Source organism: Ranitomeya variabilis, chromosome 1, assembly GCF_051348905.1.
Source record: "Ranitomeya variabilis isolate aRanVar5 chromosome 1, aRanVar5.hap1, whole genome shotgun sequence".
In the NCBI taxonomy this organism is placed as follows: Eukaryota; Metazoa; Chordata; class Amphibia; order Anura; family Dendrobatidae; genus Ranitomeya; species Ranitomeya variabilis.
Genome location: NC_135232.1, coordinates 106,975,550 through 107,003,019, shown reverse-complemented (window position 1 = coordinate 107,003,019; position 27,470 = coordinate 106,975,550). Strand labels below are relative to the sequence as shown.

General features: G+C 42.8%; 1 protein-coding gene and 1 long non-coding RNA gene across 5 annotated transcripts in view; both read left to right on the top strand.

Moving 5' to 3' along the window:
• The window catches only part of IQGAP2 (IQ motif containing GTPase activating protein 2), a 398,264-nt gene that overhangs the window by 8,644 nt on the left and 362,150 nt on the right, over window positions 1-27,470 (top strand). The window lies entirely within an intron of this gene.
• LOC143793755 (uncharacterized) lies at window positions 3,317-8,787 on the top strand. 3 transcript variants are annotated; one of them, XR_013220242.1, is made up of 4 exons: window positions 3,317-3,752; window positions 3,872-4,017; window positions 6,373-6,458; window positions 7,756-8,787. It is a non-coding gene; the product is annotated as an uncharacterized LOC143793755 (long non-coding RNA). The 3 variants fall into 3 exon arrangements; XR_013220240.1 differs by having other exon boundaries at window positions 5,681-6,458; XR_013220241.1 differs by lacking the exon at window positions 7,756-8,787 and having other exon boundaries at window positions 6,373-7,747.

Here is a 27,470-nt window from a genome sequence, read left to right as displayed (position 1 = left end):
TGCGCTCTGTCAGCGTAGTGTCCAGAGGCTGGAGGCGCTACCAGGAGAAAGGCCAGTACACCAGGAGATGTGGAGGGGGCCGTAGGAGGGCAACAACCCAGCAGCAGGACCACTACCTCAGCCTTTGTGCAAGGAGGAACAGGAGGAGCACTGCCAGAGCCCTGCAAAATGCCACAAATGTGCATGTGTCTGCACAAACGGTTAGAAACCGACTCCATGAGGATAGTCTAAGTGCCCGATGCCCACAGATGGGGGTTGTGCTCAGAGCCCAACACTGTACAGGACGCGTGGCATTTGCCACAGATCACCAGGATTGGCAAATTCGCCACTAGCGCCCTGTGCTCTACACAGATGAAAGCAGGTTCACACTGAGCACACGTGACAGTCTGGAGACGCCGTGGAGAGTGATCTGCTGCCTGCAACATCCTTCAGCATGACTGGTTTGGCAATGGGTCAGTAATGGTGTGGGGTGGCATTTCTTTGGAGGCCCGCACAGCCCTACATGTGCTCGCCAGACGTAGCCTGACTGCCATTAGGTACCGAGATGAGATCCTCAGACCCCTTGTGAGACCATATGCTTGTGCAGTTGGCCCTGGGTTCCTCCTAATGCCAGACAATGCCATAACTCATGTGGCTGGAGTGTTAGCTGTTCCTGCAAGATTAAGTCATTGAAGCTATGGACTGGACCGCCTGTTTCCCGGACCTGAATCTGATCTAACACATCTGGGACATCATGTCTCACACCATCCATCAGGAGGATGCCCAGGCATTGTTGGGAGGTCATACATGCACGTGGAGGCCACACACACTACTGAGCATCATTTCCTTGTCTTGAGGCATTTCCACTGAAGTTGGATCAGGCTGTAACTTCATTTTCCACTTTGATTTTGAGCATCATTCCAACTCCTGATCTCCGTGGGATATTAGTTGTGATTTACGTTAATAATTTTTAGGCTTTATTGTTCTTAACACATTCCACTATGTAATGAATAAAGATTTACAACTGGAATATTTAAGTCAGTGATATCTAGGATGTGGGATTTTAGTGTTCCATTTATTTTTTGAGCAGTGTATATGAAGTTTGAATTCTGAAATCCAGTGATAATATTGCTTTAAAACTATATTTTGGTACCAGTGCAGCACCCCAGGTGACCGGTTGCTGCAGTATGTTGCTTCTCCTTCGGGGAAGGTAATGTCATGCTCAGGGGCAATGGAGTTCTCTTCACCAGGTAAGGCACACACATGCAACAAATTCTGAATCCACGCCAGGTGGGGGAGCTCAGGACCCGGATTCAGGGGAGCTTCCCTAGGCTTTATGTATCCTGACTGGGAGGAGGAGCTAGTTAAGTCTGGGAGAGACACAAGTCTGGAACTGAGTGCAGACAGAGAGGCCTGGCAGCCACGAGGGAGCTGCAGCCTCTGGAAGGACAGATAACCTGGAACGGTTGGATGTGGAGTAGCCGGAAGGGAAGGAGCACAGGAGAGGAACAGAGCTCAGAGGGGAACTGTGGCAGGGCACCCTCAGAGCTGAAGCACTGGAACCAGGAGCCCAAGGCTTTTGTGGGACTCTAGGACACAGAGCAGAACCGGATGGCACGACACTACACGTTAACTACCCGCACCACGCCTGAGACGCAGCAGCAACTAAGGAGCCTGGGGCATGATAGAGTCCTTGTAAAAAAGGCTCAAGCTGCCTGTACCTGTCCCAGGACGGGGAAACTGGAGGACCCTGTAGGAAGCTTCAGGCAGCAGGGACCTCACCTTTAACGGCGCCTGTTTGGAAAGGCTCACAGACCTCTACTGGAACAAGGGAACTCTCCATTGCCTCTGAGCCGGCCGGCCCACCATCATCCATGCCTGGTGCCCTGGACTGTGGCCAGCAACCTACAGTAACCAGGTAAAGACTTACAACTTGTCTCCTCCATTTATTCACTGACACATACCATCATCTCTGCCACACACTATAGGACCGCTGGGGACCCCGCTTCACCTTTGGGAAGTGTAACATCTGTGCTGCTGCAGCATACCTCAGGGGACCCCTTTAATGCAGTGTCGGTCCAACTACTGACCGAACTCCACAGGTGGCATCACAGCAAACTCTGAACATTTTCCCCTTTAATGTGGGGCCCAGGGCCACTGACCGGGTCGCAGCCACCGTGACATCCCCCTTGCGACCGGACACGGTACCGAGTGCCCCACTGCCCTGGGGGCGACTCACCAGCATGATATTGAGGCTTCCCCTTGGGAAACCTATATCCGGTGAATGATTTACATGACACTTGCCTTAAGTTGCTATAAAAGTCATGTCTGCATGTGATTTGTACACTTGTACTATGATGTTGTGAATTATTTAGTGGATAAGGTGGATTCTCATTACTAAAGTGCAACATGTTAAGTGTTTTCTTTTCCTGCCGTTCAGCAAAAATCGTCAGGAAGTGGTTTGGGTGTCACTATCTGACTGATCTACTGTGACCAAAGTGTCATGCTGAAAATTAAAAATCAGGTCGTCTTCAAATATTTTCAGAAAGAGAATACAGAATATAATAATTAATGAAAACATGTCTAAGATATTTCTTGTATTTACCAAGAATGAATCAATTTTTGGAAAACCTTTTTCTTAGAAACTACCTATTTCTAATAAAGATAACAGAAACAGCACATGACAAATACATAAAATTGCTAACATAGACTGAGACACGACTGATTCACTTAAAAGAAACAGCAAATATAGTTGCATACTGTAGCGCTACAGCATGAAAACATGAAATATAGGAAACACAAATTGCATTACTGCCCTAGATCATAGGAAAAATTGAGAATACTTAGCACATAAATTGGCAATTCATGTGTACCCAGCAGCCACTATTAGGTGATTCTTATTGCTGGGAACCTACCTAGTAGGAATCTTCTCGTAGGTTAGCACCTGCCTTTATGTAGGTAGAGCGGACCCTGCTATAATTTAAACCACCAGAGGCTGATGGGTCGAGTTCTCAGTCAGAGAACCTATGTATACAAATATCCAAAGACTATCGCATACAGACAGAAGACGTGTGTACAAGTGCGTACTAAGAGTAACTATCTCCATATATAACCAACAAATAAAGTTGCACTCTGTAGTGCTGTAGCATGAAAACATGAAATGTGAATTACAATACTTCTCTAGAAAATAGGACAAATTGAGAATCCTTAGCCCATAAATTGACAATTATTGCGGATGATGGGTATACATGAACTGCGCTAAGTATTCTCAATTTTTCCTATTTTATGGAGCAGTGGTGCAATTCATGTTTTATGCATTTCATGTTTTCAATGTACAGTATAGCGCTACAAAGTGGAACTTTATTTTCAGGTTATATATGGAGATGGCTACTCTTAGTTTGCACCTGTGCTCTTAAGAGAAGCCCTCTTTCTCCTCCCATCAAAATTTTTATCTTCTTGACATAGTGCAGTCATCATGTTATATAGCACTGTGTGCTTACAATTGCTCATTTTGATTTTCTGCCCAGTTCTTATGTTTTCTATTAGCTCTATGACATCACATGAATAAAAAGTGACTAGCTGAATCCTTCTAAGCTCTAGGTAAAAACAGGAGGTCTATTTTCCCTGTATAAGTTAGGAGTAGTGCAGATGTCCCTGGCAGGGGGAGGCGCTGAAGTGGGGAATGAGTCATGCAAGGAAAAGAGACTTCCTGTTTCTACATAGAACAGAGGAAAGAGAAGAATTAGCTGTGTAGAAAGTGAAAATGAACAATTGTAAGTACACCGTGCTATAGAATATGATGACTGCACTATATTAAGATGATACAAATTTTGATGTATGGACAGGTGTTTCTTTAACGTACCAGCATTTTTTTTTTTTTTCTTTATGGTAGAGCTGGAGTGATGCTACTAATGTAAGATCCCTGCACCTAATAGTATACTCGCCACCCATCATCTTTTAGCTCTTTCCTGACCCCGCGCTCCAATTCTGCTGGAATACAATCAAAGCGGCGCAAGCAACAGATGAAGACGGCGGATGGTAAGTATAAGACTAAGTGAAAGGATCTTGCATTAGTAGCACCACTACAACACTGCAATAAGGAAAATAAAAAAAGGCAAGCGTGGTGCTTTAAGAAATGAGGCAAAGGAGATATTTGGAAAATACATATTGGTAATACATATTTTTGTTTTACTTCATTCCATGTGTGATTTTTTTTTTTTTTTTTTCAATGAGCCCAAAACACTACTTCCATCAAAATTTGACAAAAGTAGTAATATATCCTAGGTTTACCTACTGTGATGTGATCAGATTCACTTCAATGGGAGCTGTACACAAGAATGACCAATTCACGGGGTACAGAGCTGTGCTGTTCCAGCGCTGGTGCTGAATATATCTGGTCATTGTGGGACTTACAGCTGATGAGTGGGGGTGCCTGGTGTTTGACCCCCACGATCTCCTATTTAAGTCCTGCACTGAAGCTACCCATATTGATGAACTAACTTGTCGGCTGAACATTCTTTCTGTTCCTGACTCCCCCCCCCCAAAATACACATAAGGACTTGGCTTTGCTGAGCCTTCATGTTTTTTCTACAGGAAGAGAGAATAAATGGCCATTGAAATTCAAAATGACCCATTGTTCTTTGCCTTATTATTATTATTATTTATTGTTATAGCGCCATTTATTCCATGGCGCTTTACATGTGAGGAGGGGTATGCATAATAAAAACAATTACAATATTCTTAAACAATACAAGTCATAACTGGTATAGGAGGAGAGATTCATCTGTCATTCGAGAGGCCCCCTGGACTTACATGGTTGGCCATTCCCATTGTAATCAGCCTTCAGTATATGCTCCCCAAATATCAAAGTCCCGGATAACATCTATAAGGATCTGATCACCAGCCGTCAGTCATATGCAATGATTGAGTATCATCTTCTTAATATAATGTTCAAAAAACTTCTAAAAAATATCAGGATTTGTGTAAATGGCCATACAAATAATTGGTTAAATCCTGGCCTTACATAATACATTTTTAGTGAAGAATGTAATTCTAATTTGCGATTTCTTCCTTTTTCACGTGTTGCTATTGCCTCCTGTGAATGGGCAATGGAGTTGTACCCCCTGTCTGAGGCCGAGAAGCTGTGTCTGGTTTGTGTTCACGTCTCCTCTCATCATTATGCGTGAAGCACTTGATCTTCCACGATGGTTAATGAAGTAAATATGCCTGAAGTATATTTACACCCGTATTTTCCATAATCTGTTGGGACTTATGAAAAACAGAAAAATTTAACTGTGTGGAGTATATAAACAGCAGATGCCAATGGCTGCATTAAAGCAACATTTCTCTTTTATGGGCAGGGTTTTATGGTGAATTTGTGGATCCCTTTAGTGTTTGGAGACTCTTATGATTTGCGTTAATGCATCAGACACATCCATGAGCATCCGGTGTTATATGGGCGGCATGATAATCTGACTCTGTTTCCCTTCTCAAGTCTGACCTTTCACTTTTTCTTCATCCGCCCCTTTGCAGTTTCTGTAATACTAAACCTTTCTAGTTGGAAGAAAGTGTTTTATTACAAATGGATTATGTATTAAACTGAAGGGCCTGCATATAGTGGGACTAAAGTCTGCCACACACTGTAGATGGCTATCAACCGAACATTAGTTCGACGATCCTTCATCTGGCATCTCTCTTCCAGGAAAGAAGTGTTCGTTCTGCCAAGTGCTACTGTAGTCTCTACGAGAATACTGCTGTCGGACATCTCTCCTGGAGGCTTCTCTCCTCGAGGTTTCTCTCCTTGAGAAAAAAAGATCAGCAGTCCAGAGTAGGCCATGCCGGACCCTTATTTCATCTGACATCATCTGTAAGAGGAGTGTGGGGGGCGGCCCATACACATAGACTGTCGACCAAGCCCACCGATATCCATGTTCATTCAATGTGTATGGTAGACTGACGTGCAACTCAAAGTCTCCCATACAAAGAGAACGAGGATGTTGAATTACACAATTAAAAGTTGATAAATATCATGATATAGATTAATATTTACCTCATTTCTGCCCCCACTCCACTCCTCCCCTCCATTATGGTGTCTGGCTTTGACATCCATGGGCCTCCTTCCTCCTATCTTCCTTGTCTGCTACCATTTGTTCAAGTCCCAACCATCTGGTTTGCTATTGTGAAGTCCATGTGTCCATAAATCATCCATATGGAGCGAATCCAGTAAGGAAAAGGTGGATTAGTTTCAAATAAAGACTGAAGGGATGACTATTTAATGGATCCATTTTTCATACTCTTAAATGTTACAAAAATAAAAACAGATCCAGTTGCAATCCATATTTATTTTCTTTGTGAAGTAGACAGTTTTTTGTACAACTTGTTTTTGTCCTGCAGAGAGAAATGATTGTTGCTCTATCCATTTTACGTGGATGACTACTGGACATGTGAAGTTAACCTAACAGTGTAGCTCATCTCTAAAGGTACACAGGTTTATGGCACCCAAGAGCGAGTGGGATAAAACGACAAGAGCTGGGCCTCCATTATCCGTAGCAGCCAGACAATACGATACATATGCGGCTCGCCTTTTAAGGCTCATTCAGACTAGCCGATAATCATGAATAATCGTTCGTTAGAATGCTCATTTGCCATTTATTGTCTTGTATAATTATGACCGTAACCAACAAACAATGAGCAAAACACTTGCTCAACGGGTGACTGGTGGCATTAAAATCATGTTTCTCAGCAGCACATCACCCTTTGTTAGCTGGTAATTTGCAGCCAATAATGATGATATTCTATGAGCATCGTACTATCGTATTCATGATAATTCTGTGCATGTAGAATTCTTATCGGCTGGTCTAAAACGGTCATTAAACAATTGCCAAAACTGATTTGGTTGGTTAAATAGGCCATTTATCTAGGTAGTCTACAATTCTGTATCAACACCAAGGTTAATTTTCACTGCAAGCAATTAGTCTGTCTTTTTGTATACCTACGATATATTGATTGGGTTAAGTATGATGAGGGTATTTAAGGGGTTGTAAACTCCATCATCTCTCGCTAACCCCTTAAGTGACGTCCCGGTTGTATTTATTGCTGCTGTTTATATATACATTGTATATCCATGTAATATATTTGTGTAATGTCATTCTACTGGTTGGCTGAGTGTAGTACCTAAAGTTAGCTGCAAGATGGGGTATATTATAGGTATAGTAAATAGCGTTGTAAATAGTTAAATAGGAGGGGCATGGTGGATAAGGCAGGGAGGACTTCCTTATAATTCTCAGTTGGTGCCAGGGCACCCATGCAGCTCACTTGGGCTAACTAGCCCCGGGCAACACCGTGCCATGCAACGTTGGAGAAGTATAAGGCCTAGCCATATAGCATCCCTGGCCAGGACCTCATCAGAAGGAGCAACAGTGCTAACGGTGCGGTATTAGTGGGACTGCAGTTGCTAGAAAAGGCTAAGCAGTAGGGGCAGATTGCTCATCATGTGGCAGCTTATTGCATGGGCTAACGCCCTCAGAACCGGGGTGGAACGGCTGAGGGAGTACCCAAACAGAGTAAGGCTGAGCAGAGAGGATGCTGAGGGTTTGAAAGGTACGGTCCGTCCCAGATGCGAGCTTAGTGACAGAGAGAAAGAAGGACAGGGACAGAAGAGGAATTGCAATTTGTGAAGCCTGATGTTGATGCTGGAAAGGATGTGGATATGCTGCGTACAGAACCAAGTAAAGCTATTGTTGTTAAAGTTGAGCTGAACTGTCTCCCTTTGTGCAGCACTGTCTACAAAGAACCTCCAGCGGCCCAGGGTGGAGCCTGATGGTGCGGAGACCCAGAACACAGGTATGCAGAAGGAAAGACATTACAGTATTGTGAGAGGAGGCCAGGGTGTGATACAGGGTTTGCTCTCAGCCATGACTACCGCCCTGGCCCACCCTAACAGATATACCTGAGCAGAATAAAGCATGGCACTCTCGTATTCGGTGCACAAGTAAACTTGGCACTGGATGTGAGAACAGTAGATTTTTATTTGTTCAGGCAATCCAAAACAAGCATGGACCTTCTTCAGTAACACTGATTGCGCAGGTGAATGAAAAGGTACTGCACAAAGGACAGGCATTTGATTATGTTGTGGACAAAGGGACATGATGATTTCTGGAGATGGACTTGTAACCTAGAGATTGTTGATATTTTTCAAAAATTTTGGTTCACGATTCCTCAGATATTTCTCTTCTCATTTTGTTATCCATGCTTAGTGTGGCGCACACAGACACACAATGTAAAGACTGAGTCATCTTCTCCCCTTTTTAGGTGTGATTTTCATATTGCCCACACCTGTTACTTGCCACAGGTGAATTTGAATGAGCATAACATGATATGCTTGAAGCAAGGTTGTTTACACACAATTTTGGAGCCAACAATTTTGTCCTGCTCATTTTTAGGGTTTTGATGTTCAATTTGCCTTATTTCTATGTTTTTTTTGTGTCGTTCCAATACACAAAGCAAATAAACACGTGTATAACAAAAATGTGTAATTGCAATATTTCATTTTTTGGAACAGTTTCACAGGTACCAACACTTTTGGTCATGACTGTGTATCTGAAAGTGCCCTTTCACATAGTACTAACGACTATGGTTGAATGGTCACATATTGGACCCATCAGATTCATGAGGTGATCAATCAATATAGCAAAAATATATATACAGTACATATCTAAGAAAGTATTGTATTTTTCAAAGTGAAATGTCTATTTGTAAAATAAAAGTTGTTGATTCTTGCATGGCGTGTTGTTTATGCAGTACACAACAGAGGAGCTCCTTGTTCTAGCTGTAGAATAACCTAATACATTAGGAAATGTCATCCAGTAAGCCCGACTAATAAATGTGTAATGTGCACAAGACCTATGACCTCCTAGCTTCTGCACACGCTGTGGCTTTTTCCAAGTGTAGTTGGGTGTGACTGTGATAAACTGACTGCAAATTCAATTCCATTTATTGGAGTGGGCTATAAGGCAAGGGTTATTGAGGGCCATTGTTCACAGACAAACTGGACATCGTTTTCTGCAGAATGTGCATGGTGTAAACTATTTTATTTTCATTCTTCTCAGAAGCAAAGTGGCCATGAACCAAACACCACTGTCCGCTGGACTTTTATTGCCTAGGCGTGCTAGGCTGAGTGTGTGTGTGTGTGTGTGTGTGTGTGTGTTCTCGCTAGGGAGAGGGTAGTCAGTTTCTGCTGAACATCTCTGCTGATGGCTTGTCTTTTCTTAGATCCAAAGATCAGGCATGTTGAACACCAAAATTGGCAATCCTTCTTTCCTCCAGTATCTGCGGTCAGGAGGGTCAGGGGTCTTCCTGATGGGGAAGGGTCCAGCCAGCATTAATCTTCTATGCATGAACACCTGAAAACTCACAAATATTGCGAATATCTATTATTAATGATGCTACCTGAAGCTTTAGTGCTGCTTCATTTTTTTGATAATTTTTTTAAATGGATCATGTCATCAGAAAATTGCCTGATTTACATCAAGATTGTGTTATTTTTTTTCTCTATATGACAATCTAAATAAAACAAATTCTGATATCTTCCAATCTTCTTTTGAATAATTCTAATATTAGGCTGAAACCTCTTGTTTTGTACATAAAATATATATATATATATTGGATTACAATACAAAAATACTGTAGTTGTACTGTGCAAAAGTTTTAGGCAAGTATGGGAAAAAATGTTTCAAAGTAAAAATGCTGGGGGCGTGGCTATGTAGCTGAAGAAGCAGGAAGCACCTAAGGAGAGCTCCAAGTATCCTGAACTGATTTTGCCATAATATAGTGAATATAGCTGAGCGAAAATAAGCCAAGCCTGAGCCCCATACACTAGAGAGCCCTGTGGACCTCCCGGGAGACCGCTGCGGAGATTCGTGGAGCCGGGAACAGCGGGAGCTGAAGCGGGCAGGAGGCCCCCCGCGTGTAACGGCGGCCATTTCTGGAGCGCATGCCGGGAGACACAGAGCGCGGCGCTGCTTCCAGCTAGAGCCCCGGACCCTCTGTCACCTTAGAAGCGGCGGTGACCGACCTCACTGGTGAGAGCAGCGAGATACCTGCGCGCGGGAGCGAGGAGGGTATACGGAGCGCGGCGCTGCTCCTTGCCGGAGCTGGGTCCCTCTCTCATCCCGGAGGAGGCGGCGGTGGACGGTACCGGTAGATACGGTGAGGTGCCTACATACAGGAGCTGTGGGGGCTGGCGCTCCGGATGGCTGCAGCGATAATCTGAAGCGGCGGGAGCTGCGGAGACAGAGACACCAGGAGGTCCCACGTGCAGCGGCGGCCATCTTCGGCGCGCGCGCTCCGGAATACAGGACGCGGCGCCATCATTTTCTGCTGAGACCAGACTTTCCTCTCGCTGAAGCCGACGGAGACAGGACCGCAGTGGTGAGAACGTGGACTGGTATGCAGAGACTGGGAGACCTGAGGGAGATAGCGGTGCACACGGGGAGAAGTGGCCATCAATATAGCGCGCTCCCTAACAGCAAAGGGAGCGGTGCCTTTCAAACCTGCGGTACTGTCTAGGGGATAATTAAACTTTCAAAATTAGAGGGGTGGTGCGGTGTGCGCCCTGAAATATTGGGCCCTGTGCCCCCCCTGTCATACAGCCGCCTCATTGACAGCACCATAACATTGGGAATTGACCCCTTCACCGCTGTTCCCCCTCTATCCATAAACTGAGTGCCTGCCCAGCCATATTGGACCTAAGTAATCACCCAGACAACTACCCTGTGATTCTCATTATTTGTCGAGTTTACGGAGACTTGGAGCGCAGTCCAGCACTATATATATAGGACCTGGGGTCGGAGTTCGATCCATTTAACACCATAACATCAGAGCACAGCTTATCTACAATTACTTTTGAGGTTGTTTTGTGGGATCCCCCCTTGCGTATACCCGCCATGCAGCATCCTAGAGGAGCGACAGCGGCTGAAAAGCTTAAAAAATATGCCAAAGATGACTCCCATGATAATGTACGCAACCTTAGAAACAACCCTACATCATCTCAACGCAGGGGTCGCCCCTCTGATGGTACTGGGGAGGGGGAGGAGGAAGAACTGACTCTTAAACAGGCATCGGAGCAATTGATGCAGGCCATCTCCCTCACTAGATCATCTCTTACTGAGAAAATAGAGGATGTACATACGGAGGTGGGCCGCCTGCGGCATGACATGCAAACCATGGGGGGACGTATTTCTGAGGTTGAAACAAGGGTATCCCACATAGAAGACACTATCACTCCTATGGAGGCTAAACTGGCTAAAGCTACTGGATCCGTAAATGCATGGAAGCAAAAGGCAGATGTTTTGGAAAATAGGCTACGCCGCAACAATATCCGAATTATAGGTCTTCCGGAGCGGTCGGAGGGTCAGCGACCTGAACAGTTCTTAGAGGAATGGCTTAAATCTTCATTGGGGGATGAATTCTCCTCAACATTTTCGGTAGAGAGGGCCCATAGGGTACCAACGAGGTCTTTGCCTCCCGGGGCCCCGCCACGACCTCTTCTGGCACGCCTCCTTAATTGCAGAGACAGGGATGCCATCCTCCGCTTGGCGCGGCAGAAGGGCCTTATCAAATTCGATAATGCCACCATATCAATCTTTCCAGATTTTTCTATGGAACTTCAAAAGCAGCGGGCACGATTTATGGATGTTAAGAAACAACTCAGGGATAAGAACATCGTCTACTCTATGCTCTATCCAGCCCGGCTCCGTGTCGTCCACAATGGCTCTTCCTTATTCTTCACGGACCCAGCGGAGGCAATTGAATGGATGCGGTCTCACGGGGGTCCGAATGTGGAAGATCCCTAACCTGGACTCCTTGATCAAAGGCAACACACCTAGAGCTTTCCGTAGGGGTGCGGGAAAAAAGTCAACAATACCGGACACTGTATCCAGTGAGGGTATCCCCTTTTCAATCTGACTGTGGGAGAATGGAAATACTCTCCCCTACTGTTCAAGTTTTTTCGTTTCTTTTGGTTTTATGTACCAGTTTTGATTGTTTATTAAGTAAGACTGCCGCTGATACTAACTCTTTGCCCTGTATGATACTGCTGGAATGTACCCGAATAATGTTATGCATTAACTTTTTCTTTAAAAGTAAACATGGGGGCTGAAATTATATGTATGACATGGAATATACGAGGTATCAAAACCCCTAGAAAGAAAATTAAGGTATTTTCTCAGATAAAAAGGTGCCATCCCCACATTGTAGCACTAATAGAAACACATTTAACAAGAGATGCGGCTAGATGTGTGCAAAAACCATGGGTACAATGGGCCTTGCATGCCTTCCACACCAGTTATTCCAGAGGGGTCTCTTTACTGATACACAGGGAGGTCAGATGGGAGGCCAAGGAGGCGAGACGTGATCCCGAGGGTCGCTTTGTCTTTGTGCATGCATTCATCAACTCACGAGAGTATGTGTTGTTATGTATCTATAATCCCCCCCCCCTGCCAACATGTCAATTCTTCGTATGGCTCTAGGCTTCTCCTTAAAATATCCGGAAGCAAATGTTATCTGCATGGGAGACTTTAATTTAGTTATGGATCAGTCTATGGACAGATTGAGACTAGATGACGTAGCATCAGGAGACACTTTACCTCAACCCCCCTCTCAATTGGCACTGTTTATGGATGGTAGTGGTTGGCTGGATTTGTGGAGAATGGGTCACCCGGGGGTCAAGGGGTACACTTGTCACTCATCTACTAGACAGTCACTATCTCGAATAGACTATATATTTGGGTCGAGTGGATTGGCATTATGGATGGATAGTATTGAACATGGTAGTCGGGGGATCTCAGATCACAGCCCAATTATTCTTAAACTCAAATATGGACAATCCAATAATAATAGTAAGTCCTGGAAATTGAACCCCTTCTGGTTAAAATTAATAGACGCTAGCGATAGGACGATTGATCAGCTGAATAGTTTCATTCTAACACACTCGGAACTCCAAAACCTCGGTTTATTTTGGGACACCCTGAAGGCATATTTGAGGGGATGTCTGTCCTCTACTATCTCCTATATTAAGAGGGTAACGGCGTAAGAGGATGAGGAGATGGAACAAAGATTAAAAGACTCAGAGGCCACTTACATAGCCAACCAGTCCAGCAGTAATAGAATTGAATGGCTTACTTCCCAGAGACTATATACCCAACATGCAGATGTTAAGTCAAAGCGCAAATTATTTTTCACTCGCCAAGCTTATTTTGAACTGGGAAATCAGGCCAGTACACTTTTGGCCTTCTTGGTACGCCAACACAATACCTCCAATACTATATTGCAGATCCGGGTGTCCGATGGCTCTTTAGTATCCTCTACTGAAGGAATACTTCAGGGCTTCTATGACTTTTATACCTCGTTATATAAATCTAGCAGTGGTTCTGGTATTGATGAATGCTTAGATTATTTATCGGATATAACATTCCCCTCACTGAGCCCATCCCAGCAAGCCCTTATGGAGGCTGAATTTACCCTGGAGGAGGTAGAACACGCTATAACAGATATGGCAGCTGGAAAGGCCCCGGGACCTGATGGGTTTCCCATTGAGTTCTATAGGAAATACCATGACAAACTGGCACCTATACTGCTGAAGGTACTCAAGGGAATATGGGAGGGGGAATCTGTACCCGAAACGTTTTATGATGCTAATATTGTTGTACTCAGGAAGGAGGGGAAGGATCCTCTGGATTGTGGATCATATAGACCAATCTCTTTGGTGAACGTAGATTATAAAATTTTCACTAAAATCCTAGCCACTAGATTGAATAAGATCATATTAGATCTCATACACCCGGATCAAACCGGTTTTATGCCTGGGAAAAATACTTCTATCAACATCAGACGGGTACAGTCGGTCATACAATATAGTTCTCTGGAACCAGACAACAAGTGGGCATTGGCTTCGCTGGATGCAGCCAAGGCTTTTGACTCCCTCGAATGGCCCTTCTTGATTGCATGTTTACGGAAATATGGGTTTGGGAATAAATTTTTGAGAGGGATAGGTACATTATATGCGAAACCTAGGGCACGAATGGTGGTGAATGGCTCAATGTCTGCACCGTTTTCTTTGCACAGAGGAACTCGACAGGGGTGCCCTCTCTCCCCAGCTTTATTCGCCTTGGCGATAGAGGCCTTGGCAATACGAATGAGGTCTTCTGTAGATATTAAAGGGATACATATCGCTGATAGGGTGGACGTCATCGGTCTATATGCTGATGATATGGTGGTGTTTATGGATCAAACGGAGGACACATTACCGAAAGTAATAACGATAATAGATAGATTCAGTAAATTTTCTGGCCTTTATATAAATTGGGAAAAATCTGCCCTGATGCCTCTCTCTCATACTCCAATGTCCTGCCTTGAAACCCTCTCACCGCTACCCATTGTCTCCAAGTTTAAATATCTAGGAATACATATGTCCCAGAGTAGTCACCTAGACTTGCATCTTAATATATTTCCGTTACTGGATGTGGTTAAATCCAAATTTGCTACCTGGGACAAACTACCATTATCTGTGGCTGGACGTATTAATCTCATAAAGATGATATTGCTCCCAAAGCTGAGCTACGGTTTTCAACACAGTGCGGTTATAATACCTAAATTTTTTTTTACAACCCTAAATTCCCTTACTACATCTTTCATATGGGGAAAGGCTAGGCCTAAACTTAAATTATCCACCCTACAAAGACCCAAACAAGGGGGTGGGGCGGCCCTGCCAGACTTTTACCTATATTACCTTGCTGGTCAGGCTAAAATGTTGAATATGTGGATGCCCGGGAAAACTCTTCCTAACTCTGAAAACCATATTCTGTACTCAGCCAAAATTGATTGTCCACTGGGATTTTTGGAGATGGAGAGAACTACTGTTCCTCATTTACTACCTTTGCTTCGGTTGGCACGATCAATATGGAGGCAAATTAAAAAGGTAACGGGATTTGCTGATATAGCAGCTGAAATGCCATTGTGGAATAATGGTTATTTTCCGGTATTACTGGGTCATCCGTCCACTGAATTCTGGATATCGTATGGTGTCCTTACAGTAAGAAATCTACATAATCAGGGGATTTTTGTTTCCTTCGAACAGTTACAAAATACCTATAACATACCAAAATCTCAATTTTTCCGCTACTTGCAACTAAGGTCAGCCTTCCAGTCACATATGCGGAGTGTGGGTACGGGTCGAGCTATCTCAGATTTACCGTTAATAGGTATCCTTAATTCGCAGGGTCCCCAGGGACTTATCTCCTCTTTGTATACCTATCTGTTATCCATGGGTGAGGGATCTACCATAGATTCAATTAAGGGGAAGTGGGGACGGCTTCTCCCAGACACACTGGGAGAGGAATGGGATGAAATCTTGGAATCCCCAACTAAAGTCTCCCCATCAGTTAATAATAGGATGACCCAACTATATATCATATATCAATCCTATTTGACCCCGATTCGTCTTTTTAAAATGGGTCGTCTACACTCATCAGACTGCTTGAGATGCCATTCTAGCAATGCAGATTTTATCCACATGATATGGAAATGTCCTATTGTCTTCCAATATTGGAATGAGGTAACGACATTATTGGCATCACTGGTGTCGATCCCTGTCCCACTTGAACCCCTGGTGTGCTTATTTGGAGTATGGGAGGCAGAGACTTGGGATCATCACACGGGAATTTTTCTGAGGGAGACGCTGTTCTTGGCACGAAAGGTGTTGGCTCTGAGATGGATGGGTGGTTCTTGTCCAACTCTTAGAGCATGGGTGGACTTGGTAAATTCCATTATTCCGTATGAGCGGACACTGTACCAGAATAGAGGTAATCCAGCTAAATTTGAGAAGATATGGGGAAGATGGAACTCCTCCTGTCATACTGTTTAGGTTAAATAACTTAACAAATATACAAGGAAAAGGTGTAAGATTGCGGACATTGTCTACTCACAGGGTAGAATCTATCTAGAACTCTCCTTTAAGCGGCAGCATGTTAGTTTTAGAGGGTTTTATTAGAAGTTAATGTAGTTAAAGTTTGAATAGGATGTAAACAAATGATTGACATGCATTGCTTGTAACCTTTACAATATTCCAGACATGGCTATGTGTGGTAATTCTATGTATCTGATGGATAATAATGAATATAAGCAAATGTATGTATGGTTCATGCTGTAATCAATAAACGAATTTAAAAAAAAAAAAGTAAAAATGCTTAAAAAAAAAAAAAGTAGGTCTGTTAATAGTTTATTTTTTTATCGATTAACAGAATGCAAACTGAATGAACAAAAGAGGAATCTATAAGTCAAATCAATATGTGGTGTAACCCTCCCTTCACCTTCAAAACCGCATCCATTCCTCTAGGTACAGGTGCACACCGTATTGAAGGAACTCGGCAGAGAGGTTGTTCCACACACCTGGGAGAATTGAAGGGAATCTGTCACTAGGTTTTTTTCCCATATAACCTATGGCCACCACCTTTCAGTCCCGTGTAAGAATGCTGTGTAAATTACTCAAATTCACCCTGTAAGGCACAAGAAAGACCTTTTATTATACTCCCCTATGGGGCCGTCCGGTCCAATAGGCGTCGCTGGTCTTGGTCTGGTGTCTCCTCTCTTCTTACGATGCTGTTCTCCATCTCTGCTTCATGTGGACACGTCTCAAGTCATCCACACAGTGTACCCCATCGTTCTTCTGTGTAGGCGCTCTTCTCTCTCACCTGCTGAGGGCAGTGCAAAGTACTGTTCTGCGCATGTGCAGGGAAAGGCCAAAGAGCGCTGAGTTCCCTTTAACCACCGATCTTCTGAGGATGTAGGCTTGTGTAAATCCTTCTGTTTCGTCATGTAATCCCAGACTCAATAATGCTGTGGTGGCCATAACATCACTTCCAGGATGCATACGTCGTCTTTATGCTTAAGATGGTTCTTAATGACAATGGCTGCCTGTTTTTGGTCAAATTTGGAGCCAGTTGGATGCACCCGGTGGTAGGTATTATATGAGGAATAAGCATCTGCCTGTATTTCTCAGCATTGAGGATACAATTAATCCTGACCAATCCCCAAATCATTTGCTGAAATTCTGCCCCCAACTTGCAAGGCACCTCCACCATGCTTCTCTGTTGCCTGCAGACACCCATTATTGTACTGATATCCAGTCCTTCAGTGAACAATCTGGCTTCTGTTACAGCCAAATATTTAGCTAAATGAAGGGGCTAATGTGGTTAATAGTGATATTTGTGTGGTATTTCCTGAAGTCACTTGGACTTTGAAACGCGTTGAATAAACCACCATTCTTTTTGCGAAATACGTTTGGACATACGATTTTTCAGCAGTGCGGACCATGTCCACATTAACCCCTTCATTAATCTACAACATGGTCACTTGCTGACCCGTGGATCTGCCGCAGCAGATATCTTTATATGCTTTATCATAAGCTCCATCTGGTGAGTAGAATTTGATTAAATCAATTCACTTTGCGCTGATTTCTCCAGCAGCAATCCTTGCACAGCCAAATATTTAATATTTTGACTCTTCTGTCCTGAGCACCTGCCGCCATTTGTCAGCACACCAGCATCCACGTTTTTGTGCATAGTTGAGCACATTTATTTTTTTTTCTATATTGTTAAGAGCACACACCAATGAACCAATAAGTGTGCCATGAACAATTCTGCAAGACGCTTTGTGTGAATCCAACCGATTGGCAATATGACCTTGTGTAGTACAGGTGCTGCAACATACCGTAGATAAGGGACTAGGCACCAAGTCTGAATGTCACACAGACCGGGGTGGGGCCGAAGAAAATCACCAGGATCTTATTAACATGAGACATTAGACATTTTGGAATATGGTTCCAGAACTGACATGACATTGCCATTATTACTGGTTTACTGCAGTGAACTGTACATTCTGCTTGAATTAAGTGAAAAAGCAGAATAACCCCATGTATCATCCACATTTCATCAGTGCAAATTGTTTCCCCAGGTAATTTTATATTTCCTACACAATCCGCAGAGATGTGACACAGTTCTCACCTGGGAAGGGAGACGATATGTCGCATAAGTGGTTGTGGATACCCCACTTTCCTCCATTGTGCTGCTGTTGAGACATCGGTCTTTATTATGAACTTAAAAGATTGTCGTAAAAGAAGAAAATCAATGCCCCATTATAATGCCGGAAAATGTATTAACAAAATTTAAAGCTTTAATAGTAGCGTGGGGTAGGGACATTGGCCTGTTGCCACATTCAAAATTTCACATCGAGCACTACTGTTGCCTTTTCTTGAAGTTTCACAATGGTGTCGTGCTTGTCAACCTGGTGGCTGGAAATCTACATTAGTAAAGCTGCTTTTGTATATCTGCTCACGTCGCTGGTTTCTTCACACAGCACAACAGCCAAGATGAGTTTGTCATTGGTTATTGTGCTCTGCATAGCCAGCGACGGAGATGACAAAGCTCTAGGTATGGTGAAGTGAGCTTTGTCAACGTCCTCTCTACTTGTGCCGAGTGTAGCAGCTGATGGCGAAATCCTCTTACCTGCTGTGCTCTGCATAGACAACCACTGATATGACAACGGCTGGCTCACATACAGCACCCTGCCTCTCTTGTCACTTGTAATTTTATGAAGGGAGAGATGGAAAACTGCTGAAAGAGTTGCCCTAGACAAAAAAGGTGTCCAAAAACAAGTTTAAAAAAGGATATATATATATATATATATATATATATATATATATATATATATATATATATATATATATATATATATATATATATATATATTTTTTTTTTTTTTTACTTTAGAGTTCAGGCTATCAGTAGAATTAGGAATAAAGGCCCCATACACATTAGACTAAAGTTGGCTGAATCCCTTAATAATGTAAAGTGTATGGGTGCCTCCAAACTCTCTCCCAATAGATGATGTTGGGGATAGATTTTGGATTTCAACTGGCCATTCCTTTTGATGTCCTGAAGATAAGCTGCTGCCAGAGTAGATTGGCAGCAGCTCTTTCATAGAAAACACAGGAGTGCTAGGGTGAGCCCGAGTGACCCTTTGTACCAAGGACTCGAGAAAGCATTGTTGGCCAAATGATTATTCAGTTGAGAGTTTTATAATGTGTACTGGGGGATTTAGGGTTAGGTTTAGGGCTACAATAATAAAATAGTTAAATAATATGTACAGTATAACTTCTTAATTTAAAATTTTATGCAAGATTTTTTGCAGAAAATACAGCACATTATAATGAAATCACTAGTTTCTTAAAATGTACTTCATGTGATTGGGAGATAAGTGGTTCAGAGACGGACTGGCTGAAAGGACTCCGACAGAGTGAACTGTCTACAACTTAGGAAATGCTGAATACTTGCCTATTCCTAGGTGCTGGCAACTTCACGCTATGCCATTAGGCTTTCCGAAAAAGCAAGTATATCTCCCAATGAACTTTGAGAGAGGGTTTCATGTGGTAGAATTAGGGTATGTGTTATTTCCAGAAAAATGTGATGATACTTACAGTACCAAATATAACCCAACTATCAGCTGAGTGCTGTTAAGGAAAAAAAAAAACTAAAATCCCAAGAGAATTACTTTTCCTCCATTTAAATGAGATTATTGTGCATGCTGATATTGCTCATTGAAGAAGCTTCTCAGCCATTAGCTCGGCTACTTGGAAGCAATGTGGCCTTATTCATACCAAAGTGACAGCCACATGGAGTTTATGTTGGGTACTTGTGGTTCTGTGACTAACGCCACTCATTGAATGTGTCAGTTTAATTTGCGGTCAATGATTTTTGCATATTCTTGAGTGGATAAAAAATATTTTTTAAAGGGTTCTTTCTGCTATAAAAGATAAATTGCTTAACCTCACCGATTCCAATCACACCTCCCGTTGCAATGCTTACCCAGTAATGGCTAATCTCTGCTCTCTAATCCGGCCTTGACACACTGGAAATGGACAGATATATCCTCTTATGCATTTATAGCTATTGGTGATGAGCGAGAGTGCTCGAGTAGAGTGTTATCTGAGCAGGTTTGTATGTTAATAGTGTCTTTGGCGTGCTCAAATACTATGCTCGAGTCGCCATGGCTGCATGTCTTGCGGATGTTAAACAACCGCAACACATGAAGGGATAGCCTAACGGGCAATTATAGAATCATAAAATGTTAGTTGGAAGGGACCTCAAGGGTCATCGTCTCCAACCCCCTGCTCAATTCAGGATTCACTAAACCAGATGTCTTTCCAGCCACTATTTTGAAGACTTCCATTGAAGGAGAACTCTCCACCTCTTGTGGCAGTGTTGTGACTGTCGAACAGCCGCAAGACATTCAGCCATAGTGACTCAAGCATAGTTCTCGAGCACGGTGAAGATACTCTATTACCACAAGAGTATGCTAGGGTAACACCTTATCTGAGCAAGCTTGCTCATCACTAATGGCTATATATCTGTTCTCGGCAGCACATGTTCTTATGTAAACAGGATATGTGCTGACGAGAACAGTGAGGGTATGTGCACACGTCCGGATTTCTTGCAGAAATTTCCTGAAGAAAACCGGAAATTTTCTGCAAGAAATCCGCATTTTTTTTTTTTGCGGTTTTTTTCCGTTTTTTTCGCTTTTTTTAGCATTCTGCAAGCGTAATTAGCTTGCAGAATGCTAACGTTTTCCAAGCGATCTGTAGCATCGCTTGGAAAACTGACAGGTTGGTCACACTTGTCAAACATAGCGTTTGACAAGTGTGACCAACTTTTTACTATAGATGCTGCTTTTGCAGCATCTATAGTAAAAGATAGAATGTTTAAAAATAATTAAAAAAAAAAAAAAATGCTTATACTCACCCGCAGACAGCTGATCTCCTCACCGGCGTCCGTTCCGTATAGATGGTGTGTGCGCGCAGGACCTTCCATGACGTCGCGGTCACGTGAGCGGTCACATGACCGGTCTCGACTAATCACAAGATGGCGACGTCATCGGCAGGTCCTTCACCGCACACCAGCTACAGGAACCGAAGCGACAGCGTGCAGTGGAGAGGCGGGAAGACATCGAAGGTGAGTATAGGACTATTTTTTATTTTAATTCTTTTTTTTTTTGACCAATTATATGGTGCCCAGTCCGTGGAGGAGAGTCTCCTCTCCTCCACCCTGGGTACCAACCGCACATAATCTGCTTACTTCCCGCATGGTGGGCACAGCCCCGTGCAGGAAGTAAGCAGATCAATGGACTCCTAGGTGTGCGGAATCCCCTGCAATTCCGCATTTTAATTAACATGTTGCTTTTTTTTCCGCGATGCGATTTTTTTCGCGGAAAAAAAGGCTACATTTGCACAAAAAATGCGGAATACACTGAAAATAATGGGAGGCATATGTTAGCGTTTTTTTCACGTTTTTATCACGTTTTTATAGCGAAAAAACGCGAAAAATACTGAACGTGTGCACATGGCCTGACTGTCCATGTGCACAGAACAATCACATAACTGATTGCTATGTGTGCATATACATGTGACAACCTTTGGCTGGGAGCAAAATTACCTTTTTTACAATCGGCTTCTATTTGGCCGATCGGGAGACATTTAGCGACTGCCATTGACAAGTGTAAAAACACCATTATTTATTTATTTTTGACCAGTACGATCCTCTTTAAAAATCTTATCCACTGGTCATCTCCTTTTCAAGATCTCCACAAAATGTTTCAAATGAGTTAATAAAAAAGGGTACCTTACATGTTTGGCTGCTGTATTTTTTTCTTGGCCTGTACAATCTTTGGCAGTGCTATATGCTTATCTGCACAAGTCCTTTGAACATTGTTAATGGTTAACTACAAACAAGGACTTGAAATGATAGTCATGTGGTTCCACATGGTGCACAGAGACACAGATGCCCTTCCCTCTGCAGACTGTTTTATTTTCAGATCCTTATGTTAAGTTCCCTCCCTCCCTCTCCTCCTCGCCTTGGGATCTCAACAAAAAACGCACAAAACACTTTGAAACAGGAAATGTAAAGGCTGTGGGAGAAGATTTTCGCTTTTAAGTGAGTTTTACCACTTCCTGATCTCTGATGCATGTGACCCTGTCGTATATAAGTTCAGAAGCGGACGCATCTTCCTACACGAGACACTGCAGAATAGAAGCTGAATACATACAGTTGTTCAGCATTTCGGGGAATCTTTGTTTTGTTTTTGTTTTTTCATCCATAAAATGTACGGTAACTACGTACTACAGTGGCATGTAAAAGTTTGGGCACCCCTGGTCAAAATTACTGTTATTGTGAACAGTTAAGCAAGTTGGAAGATGAAATGATCTCTAAAAGGCCTAAAGTTAAAGATGACACATTTCCTATGTATTTTAGGCCAACATTTTTTTTTACATTTTAAAAATTACAAAAAGAAAAAAAAAGTACCACAAATACAGACTATGCTAAATATTTCTGAAGGTCTATTGCAGTCAAGCGAGGATTCTGATTTACCTTTCTAGCACTCCTACAAGCAGCTCTCACTGAGAATGTTAGTCTTAGGTCATTAGTGGAATGGAGGGTGTGGGGCTAAGGTGATCGACAGAGATGAGGGAGGAGATGTAGGGTGGTGCAGAAATGTGGAGAGTTTTGTGGGTGAGAGTGGAGAGTTGATATTGGTCTTTGTAGCGGATGGGCAACCGGTGTAATGACTGGCACAGGGTAGATGCATCGGTGTAGCGGTTGGAGAGCAATATGATTCTGGCTGATACATTTAGGATGGTTTGGAGAGGGGAGGGCTTAGTAAGAAGGAGACTGATTAGTAGAGATTATTGTATCTCTTGTCAGTTTGTCATAAATGTCCAAAGTGGGAATACACATTTACTAAAGTATCCACTACACTGACTTAATAAGCCAAATGTTGTGGTTATGTATTTTGTATCCAGCATGAGCTATGCATTTATAGACCATCCTTACATGCAAACTCTTTTTTTTTTTTTCTAGCCATATAAACACTTCACATTTTTTATTAGTAATGAACTTGGCGCCCTGCGTAGTACTTCCAAGTGCCATATAGTACGGTGCTTACATCAGTCGGGCACTGTTTTGTAGCAGACATTATGACTGCTGCAGTGCTCCGTTCTAATAGCAGCAAGTCACGGCACTCTGCTCGCCATTGTGTGGCTGTTTTCATTCACTTTGAATGAGCAGCGCACTATGCCATTGCCATCGGTATACAATAGTGCTGCACAGCAGTCAGGTTGGCTATGGCTACATCAATATGTTGCCATAAATTCCAAAAGAAGGGTGTACTATACAATAGATTAAACATGTATCAAAAAGTTTATTTGCAAAATCACGCACAATGTAAAACACGGATTAAAAGTTACAAGGACAAACAACCTAGAAAAACATGGCAACCTGGGTGAACACCTGCTCACTGTCAAGTCACAATGAATGGTGCGTGAGGTTAGAGAATTTAGGGTCAAATCAAGTAACCACAACGAGAAAAAAGTGATTCTCACTAGTATTTTCCTCAGCATGTCAAAAGGACAGTATGGATATATGATGTAATCCACCTTTCATATGTATGGTGCACAATGTGTGCTGAAAATATACCATTTAATTAGTGGTGCTTACCCATGTTATGGTTGGGGTCCCTCAGGGTCCGGTGCAACCCTGACGCACTTTTCGCGGTAGCTTTGTCATATTCCGTGTGAAAAAGCTACTGCGAAACGCGTGTCGGGATTGCATGACTATATGGGGGAACACCAATGTAGAATCAAAAATGTTTCCAGTCTCTCTTTGAGACTTAAATACTCCCTTTTGAGTTCATTTCTGCTAATATATTTCCATAAATCATGCGAATAAAAACATACTAGAAACAAACCATACTATATAATGTGTGAGTAGCAGTGCCTCTCAATGCCTAAGTAAATTCCATCCAATAGTGCTCAAAAAATACCAAATACAGTGATCAAAGGACACATCCATAAGAAGTAATTAACAGAGCAATAATAATTATATTAAACTGCTGAACAATGAAGATTGGTGGTGGCCACCAGCCACTGATGCTAGCTTTTCTTTTTTTTTTTTTGTGATGCCTCATTTAATACACCCCTAAATCCAACTCTGTTTACTATAGTGTCCACAAAAGTACTATGGTTCCCTGAACCTTGTATCATTGCTGTTTGTGAGCCAACAATCAAATCCCAGAGCCAGGCATGACAAGGATGATGTGTAACCTCCATCCAGAATCGGTGATCAGTATCTGTAGGTGATAGTTCCAGTGCAGTCACTGAGTAGAATAATTGGGATGAAAACCGATTCCTAAGAATAGCTGCCTCCTACCAGTGCTGCAGACATGAACCACACATTTACTTCTTATATAGTAGTCTTGTCTTTTTCCGTATATACATAAATTGTAAAACAAATGGTAATGCCGTCATTTCAGCACTATGTATTTGTAAGTTGGAAGTAGAAATTTCCTACAAACACAAAAACCTACTACTGTCGAAGTTCTACTAGAGCGGGTGGGTTATGGGGACTGTACAGATTAGACTAATGTCCACCAAACCAGCCAGTATTGCTGGGCTCTACTGACTTTTAATTGAATGGGGGGCTTCATAAGAAATGGGTATGTCTGATTATAGACTGCCGATTCTTTTGTTTGTGGCAAAGTAAACTGCTGCCAGAGGAGACTTATCAGCGGCTCTCTCATAGAGAATACAGGAGCGCTTTGTCAGAGTGAGCGCTACCGTATAGGAAGAGAAAGCTGCCGACAGAGCGGTTAGCCAAAGCATTATTCAGATGACAACTGTGGTGCTATGTATTGGGGCCCCTAAAGCAACCCCAACTACCCCCACCTCCACCCCCCTACACCTTAGACTGTCAACTGAATGAAGGTTCAAGCAGATGTTTGACTGGCAGCTAACTCAGCCGTCACACCCATGCATAGAAATACTCCCTCAGCCAAGCACATCTGTGTCTTCTATGCTGCCAGACATAAGGGGAACATTAAGATCATCAGGAATCTGAAAGACATGTTGGATCCTTAACTAAACCGATAATTATCTTCATGTACTTTAGACTGTTGGCCTAACCCATCAATATCAGTGCGTTCGTCCGACATTAATGCCTATCGGGACGGCTTTAGACTTAGACTTTATTTATTTTACTCACTTATATAACGCCATTAATTCCACAGCACTTCACAGACATTATTGGAACAGTCCCCAATGGGGCTCACAATCTAGATTCTCTATCAGTATGTCTTTGGGAGTATGGGAGGAAACCGGAGAACACGGAGGGAACCCATTCAAGCACGAGGAGAACATACAAACTCCTTGTAGATGTTGTCCTTTGTGGGATTTGAACCCAGGACCCCAGCGTGCTAACCACTAAGCCAACTGTGCTGCTCCACAGCTTAGTAGTTGATAGTAAAAGTCTTTGGTTTCTCAGCAAAAATTTTTGCACATATAAACCATAGCCTTAATGGCTGGACAATTGCAAAGGCTATTGAAATTTCTTAATCATAATTGACCAAAGGCAGAACTGACAGAGAAGGAGATGAAAATGTTTGCTGAGAAACTTAAGTTTTACTATGAACTGAAAAGCCTAAAGCCACATATATGTATTCATTTTGGCTGAACCCGCTGTAGTGCAACCTTAGCAATACCCTGTGCAGTGATGAGGCAGTGACCCAGGAAAGTTCAAAGCAGAACGTCTCTTTAATGTTCAACTCACAAAAACACAGCACACAATATCCTTGGGATCGCAGCCGGGAACCATATCTTTGGATTACAGCCAATAAATATGCCAGTCCACCTTCGTGACCAGTTGCCGTGGGGGACTGCTCCCTGTACGCTCTAGAGTACCAGACCTTTGGCTGTTTGGCTCTGCTTGCCTGTGTTACCTCACACAGGCGGAGCGCTGTAGAGCCATCTGCTCCATACTCCTGCAAGTACTCCACCAGACTGACACTGAACCTGACAAACCCAAACCCTATACTGCAGGGTTTTTAATTGGAATCTGGTGTTGGGCCACATGGAAAACTCGGGCCAGGAATGAAACTGACTGCACCACTACAGTCTTGTAGTCTGTTTCAAAACACAAAAGCCTAGAGTAGGTTTTCTTAAATCTGCCTTGGACAATTAGTTTGCTCAAGACTAACACTTTTATTCCGCATTGCAATCACAGCAACGCCTGTGACTGCAATGCCCTCCCATGGCCTCAATACACCTCCGTGCGCATCCTGGGGGGAACATACAGCGATCCTCACATGTAGCACCAGTCACTGCCTCACACCGCCAATCGGCCAGCAGACTAACCTTTGGTTCATCCATACACCCATATATTGTCAAAGGGCAGAGATGAAGAAACCTTACCTGGTCTCTAATACAAGTAGACACTGACCTATAAGCACTTGTTTTTATGTTTCCGTTAATTGGACCCCACAGGCAGCAACTTATCTCCCCTGAGAATGGATGGATCAGGCATTTAAATGGTTGAATCCTTATTTCAAGTGATTCCAATACTCACGAGTTGGCCCAATGTTCCCATCAGAATTGGCAGTTTCTGTCAACTTCAATCTAAGGTGTGTGTGTGGCTTATTCACATTTTTTTTTTTAGCACATTATCGCCTATTTTAAAACAAGTGGAACATCCTTTTATTTCTAATCTTTGACAAACAATATAAAGCAAGTGAAGAGACTTCCTGGTCAAGCCTGACCGTAAGCGAGAAAAACTAATTAAAAATCCAATTATATTCTCAGTTTCCTAACATTTCACTCCTTGAGTTTATACATCTTTAATATGATGTCACCTTCAGGTCAGTCCAGTGGACTCCCATTTGCAGTGTAATTGAATTCTCTTCATCAGATGCTCACATTATCTAAGTGACCATTTTTGTTTGTCTAGTATGTGATGGTGAATTGTAGAAGGAGATAAGATGACAGGAACCACACAGCAGGAGGAAGGTGAATTCTCAATTGTCTGGTCTCGCCAGATAATACTTATCAAACAGTAGATTGCGGAATCTGTTGCAACCTCCAAGCCAACTGATGCAAAATACAGTACTTGGCTGCAATTCCTATTAGTTGGTAGATGATCAATATCTGTTTCGATCTCTTGGCTTGGGATATAAGTGTCTTTAGGGTATGTGCACACGTCCGGATTTCTTGCAGAAATTTCCTGAAGAAAACCGGAAATTTTCTGCAAGAAATCCGCTTTTTTTTTTTTGCGTTTTTTTTTTTCGCGTTTTTTTTTTAGCATTCTGCAAGCGTAATTAGCTTGCAGAATGCTAAAGTTTTCCAAGCGATCTGTAGCATCGCTTGGAAAACTGACTGACAGGTTGGTCACAGTTGTCAAACATAGCGTTTGACAAGTGTGACCATCTTTTTACTATAGATGCAGCCTATGCAGCATCTATAGTAAAAGATAGAATGTTTAAAAATAATAAAAAAAATAAAAAAAATGGTTATACTCACCTGCAGGCGTCTGTTCCTATAAATGCCGGTGTGGTTCAGGACCTTC